This window comes from Octodon degus, unplaced genomic scaffold (genome assembly GCF_000260255.1).
Source record: "Octodon degus isolate 3935 unplaced genomic scaffold, OctDeg1.0 scaffold00165, whole genome shotgun sequence".
Lineage (NCBI taxonomy): Eukaryota > Metazoa > Chordata > Mammalia > Rodentia > Octodontidae > Octodon > Octodon degus.
The window spans coordinates 5359250-5365301 of record NW_004524741.1 but is presented as its reverse complement, the minus strand read 5'-3'; positions in this window follow the sequence as shown (position 1 = coordinate 5365301).

Here is a 6052-nt window from a genome sequence, read left to right as displayed (position 1 = left end):
ATTGATATGATGTTAGAAGCAGTATGCATTTAGAAGACCAAAATGACAGGTATTTCAAGCATGGTTTTAATATTACACATTGCTATCCTCAGTGTAGTTGCTTAGTTCACAGATATCAGCATATAGAGTTAGTCAGGGTGAGAATTCTACCCATTAACTGCTATTTTCAAAAGCCTGATGGATGGGGCCAGGGAGATGGCTCAGTGGAATAATCGCTTCCCTGGCAAGCATAAGGGCATGAGTTCAATCCCCAGGTCTGAAAAAAAAAAAAAAAAAAAAAAAAGCCTGATGGAGATTCTTAGGACCATTGCCTTAGCCATCTTGTTTATATGAATGTATGGTTTTTCCTCAGTCATATTTCCTAACTTTTCTCCTTTCTCTTTCTTTGTTGTTTAATCCTTAAATTCTCTCTTTCCATTTAACTGTATTATATCTTTCAACTTTCATTTCATTTTTTGAGTTCTTACACGAGGAAGACAATATATTTACACATGTGGGTCTGGTTTATTTCACTTATGACTATATCTTCAAATTGCATCCACTTATACGTGAAGGCTTTGAGTTTATTTTTCTTTATAGCTGAGCAATACCCCATTAAATAAAAACATCACCTCCTTTTCATCCATTCCTCAGTTGATGGTCATTTTGGTTGTTTCCAAAATGTGGCTATCACATATTGTGCTACTATAAAAATAGGTGCGCATATATCACTATGATATGATGTTTTCAGTTCTTTTACCTTGAATTATTAAAGAATGTTTGTTTTCTTGACCTATATGTAAATAATAATTGTAATTATATACTGTGTATAACTATGGTTACACATAGAGATGCACTTATCTATTATTTAAAACATAACCAAAGATGTTTTAATGTCAGAAAGTCTTTTATCCTTAAATATAAGTATATACTTTTGATGATGCAGAAATTGGAATAGAATTGAAACAGCATAATAAAGATTTAGCTCAAGTTTCTGACTTCTTTTTCACAATCTATTTTCATCAAGCTTTTCCTAAGCACCATGTAGTCAAGCAACCTTCTTTCAATGTTCTGGAAGGATTAATATTTCACAGTTCCTAGTTGGACTTTAAGTATGTTTACTCTTGTTTGTGCAATTATTATTTTTTTCTTCTTTATTATGGCAAAACAAGCATACATAAAGCTTTCCACTCTAAGTGTGCACTTCTTGGTATTACACAGCATCACTTGTTCAAGCACCACCATCCACCTACAGAATGCTTTTTTATCTTCCTGAACTGAAAATTCACTCATTAACCACGAAACCCTCATTGCCCTCTCTTTTCAGTCCTTGGCAACCTTCATTTTATTTTGTCTCTTTATAATTGATATCACTGGGTACCTTTTGCAAAATGGAATCACACAATATTTATTCTTTTGTGTCTGGTTTATTTAACTGGACATAATATCTTCATGTTTCACCCATTTAGTAAGTAGCATATTTCAAAGTCTCTTTTTTTTAAAGTTGAATAATTTACTTTTCTTTATATGTGTATATTTTTATTTATGTATTTGGTACAGTAACTCACTGTGCAGCTCAGACTCATAGTGATCCTCCTGTTTTCAGCCTCCCCAGTGCTGGGATTACAGGTGTGTGCCACCACACAGGGTCTCAGTGGCTGGTTCAGTGCTTCTGGGGGCAGGGCCAGCATGGTATGTGATGCTGAGGATCAAACCCCAGCCCATGCACTTGCCTAAGCAGGCCCTTAGTTGTCAGCCCTTGAGTCTTTGATAATTTAATTGTTCAACAACTATTCACTCCCTTTCACTCCCACTGCAGGAGAGGTGCGCCTCATCAATTAGATGGTATCTGGCATGGCTTGGGAGTGTTTGTAGTCCTTAGGTGAGCTGAAGCCTTAATTGTTGTAGGCTCTTAACTTGGTGTGGCCCTGGCACCTCAGTGACATGTCATGAGGAAAGCAGGAAGAACAAATACATATAGAACAAACCTGAGCCTAACCCATGGTCTGGACACAACACCAAAAAAGAGCCAGTCAGGGGAATCCTCTTCAAACCAGCTCACCTGTATTTGACATGCACATCCTTGAGTATGTGGATGTAAGCCACTGACTTTGGTTTAGTCTGTTACGGGTATTATTGCAGCAGTAATAGATACATAGAGTGCCTGTTTTTTGGAGTTTTTTTTAAAATAACATTCGAAAACACATCTGAAACTATAAATAAACACAGGCCTGAAAAGAAAAAGTACAAGGCCTATTCATGTGGTGTTTTATTCCTGGGTCAGAGTCTGCACTCTGACTGGTTAAATTGGCTCCCTCATTGATCCCCAGAGAAACTAGGTAGTGATGTAATTTACAAGTAAATTCTTACCTTGAGAGTGGTGTAGGTTGGGATAAAATCATATGAAATAACTGAGGTTTCCAAGAGGAATCTGTCAGTAGGGCTGTCAGTACTATAGGTCAAATTTTTCTTCTGGCCAAGCCATCTTCCTCCATTTGTCTTATAGGTGTTTTTCTTGAGAGCTTAAGTCAATTTCCCAGGAGGTGATTGTAGGCAGTGAATTATATGTGGGGTTTTAGCTTTATGTATCAACAGTAAATAGTGAATAGATACTAGTCTCTTTGGTCTCTTTGTGTCAGTCTATTACACACACACACACACACACACACACACACACACTAATGCATGCATGCAAACACACACATAAATGCTTAGCAAATTTCTGAAATGATAAAAAAATTTCTGAAATGATTTAAGAGATTGCTGCATTGAAAATTGGAATGGGAGATATCAGTGAGAAGTTTAGTTTTCTTTTGATGCCTTTTAAAAACATTCTCAGTTTATAGTGCTTTTCTAATAAAAAAAGATTTCAGAAAAGATTTTTAAGGGCAAAATAAATATGACATTAAATCTTCTGTAGTCTTAATTAGGGGAGAGAGGTACTTTGAAAGCTCTAATGACTATTAGCCAACTAGCTTTGCCAAGGATATGGAATTCAACTGTACAAAATTCCTTAAGATTGAAACAGCAAATATACCTAAGGATATAACTAAAACACATAACCTAAGCAGTGTAAGCAACAGATGTTCTTGTTCCCAAGTAGTATTGCCATTATTTTAATAACATAAGAACAATATAAAGAAGTTAAGCAATACAAAAAGCTGAAAAAATATTGAAAATATCACTACCAATTCCACTATACATAAATAATGTTAAAAATCCTTTTTTACCTACACAGATGGAAGCATAATTTATAACTTGGCAAAAGTAATTTTAATTACATCAAATTCTAAATTAACATGTGTCTGTTAACTTGACCATTAAATTAAAATGTATTTGAGTTTAAGAGAAATAAAATTAGAGGGATATTATGTTGTAAAAAATTTCTCTAAGCTTAAAAATGTGATACGAGGCCCATCGAGATAATTCAGTGGACTAAAGTGCCTGCTTAGGCAAGCTTAGGCAAGAGCAGGGACAGCAGTTGGATCCCTGCACCACATGCTGCACCAGCCCCACCCCCAAGGCGGGCTGAGCCAGCCATAGAATCCAGGCATAGTGGTGCCCACCTGTAATCCCAGGGCTGGGGAGGTTGAAAGCAGGAGGATCACCATGAGTTGGAGCTGTGTAGTGAAGCCCTGTAACAACCTAACACTTAAAAAATAAAAAGTTATAATGAAAAGCGTTATGAACTTAACTTTTGTAGTCATTCATAAAAGTTAATTCTTTCCATGTTAAACAGTATTTACATCACTTTTCTCATGGGATATGGGGCTGTTACTGACAAAAGTGAGCACGTTTTGAGTGATAAATGTATCACTCAGTATTTTAAATGCTGTAAGAGTATACAGTTATTATTAACCCTACCATTTAGAAACATCACTGAAAGAACTAAGGCATGGAGAGTTTACACGGTTGCCTAGGGCAATGGTTAGGAAAGAAGCAGCAAGGCCAGAACTCAAACCTGGGCCCAGAGCCCTGGGCTCCTGACGTCACCGAGGCCCATGTCTCCACCAACGGTTAGCTGAAATTAAGTGTGGTCAAGCTGTCTATTGTTTCGGTGCTTGTCCACATCCTTGTTGTTGGGCCATATTAGTTTAATCTGTGTTTAGGTAGATTTTTATGCCGTCCCCAGTCTATATACATGAATTTTCCACTTCTGAGTTCTGTAATTTGTTTTTGTCTTTCTTCTTTTACACTTCACAGTAAAAACCCATGAATACTATATTCCTGGAGCTCCTTTAGATTTGGGAAGTTTTGTTTGGTGTTCTGACATCTTAGTTGAATATAATCTTCTTGGACCATATGCTTTTTTCCCTTTATACATTTCTACTCTGTGTTTTGGACTGGAGCATGCCATGAGAAAGCAAAGATAGCGTGATCCAGTTTTGTCTTCTGCACCAGGATTTTCTTGTTCTGCCTGATGCCTGGAAAATGCCTTCTGTCTCCTTCTGTTCTCTTCCCACTTCTTTCTTCTTCTGTCTCTACCTTTCTTCTGTTGTTCTTCTCTCTTAAAAAAGTATTATTCTATTAATGGATGGCTTAGTGTTGATTATTTTGTATACAATTTTCTTTTCAAATTTGTATGGCTGTTCAGTCTTCTGGAATCATTCTGTATTTGAGAGATATTTTTGACAGTAAAGCTTTGGAAATTTTTGTTTGATGAATTAAGTTCACAAGTTTCAGGATGACTTCTGTTGAATCGTGGTTCTTTCTTTCTCTCTCTCTCTCTCTTTATCCCTAGACTATTTGTTCAATATTCATCTTTTTTTAAAAAAAACTTTAATTTGATAATTTTTTTGCTGCTTATTTCAGATATTCTTCTATTGCATGTTAGATATCTCACAATAAAATGTAATGTAACAAAATTTTTTTTCTTTATCTGTAATAATGCTGCTCTGGCTTTGGCTGAATTCTTATAATCTTTCATTTCCTCATCTTTTGTTCTTTCCTTCCACCTTTTAGCTACATTTTATTTATGAATATATTGTTTTTTAAAATTTTCTTCCACCTTATTTTTGCTTGTGTTACACAAACATTATCTTTGCTCTAATATAATTGTTTGTTTATTTTCATTTCATTGTGTCTATAAGGCAGTGGATTTCTTTTTTGTGACACAATTTTTTTAAATAATGCAAAAATAGCAATAGAAAAAAGCATTAGAAATTATACAAGACTTCATATCCAAAGCAATAGGAATTCAACACTGGTTGCTATATTACATGATGCTATGTTCAGATTACCAGATATAATGTGTAAAATTCATTTAAGAAAAAAAAGAAGGTATAAGAATTTCAAATGAGAAAGAAAAAAATCAGAGTTAAAAAATTTAAGCATTTACTACTCATTTCAAAAGACTAGCAGAAACGGACAACTATCCAAATTATTCTGCATACATAACTAAACACATTTTTCCATCTTTCATTTGTCCTTTTCCTCATCCCAGTTTTCCTTCCCATTGAACAATTTTTTTCTCTTTCACAGTATCTGTTATACCTTTTAGATTTTCATTACTCTGTCAGGTTCTCACACTAGTGAGATAATACAATGTTTGCACATATGGATCTGAGTTATTTCACTTACCAATATAGTCTCAAAAGCCTACAAAATTTATCTTTCTTATATCTGAATAATGCTCCATTGTGTAAAAATACCATATCTTTTTTATTCATTCCTCAATTGATTGACATTTGTGTTCTTTCTAAGACTTAGCTGTTATAAATTACACTGCTATAAACATGGGTGGACATATATCACTGTGGTATGAAGATTTCAGTTCTTTTGGCAAAATACCTAGGAGGGGAATAGCTAGCTTGAATGAGACCTCCAATCCTAGTTTTTTGAGGAATCTTTATACTGATTTCCATAATGATTTTACCAGCCTGCACTCCCACCAACAGTGGAGAAGCGTTCCTTTTCACCATATCCCCTATAGCATGTGTTATTGGTTGACTTCCTGGCTTAAGATGGTATCTCAGAGCTGAGGAGATGGCTCCATGGAATAAGCACTTCCTTGGCAACTGCAAGGGTCTGAGTTCAATCCCTGGTTAAAAAAAAAAAAAAAAAAAAAAAAAAA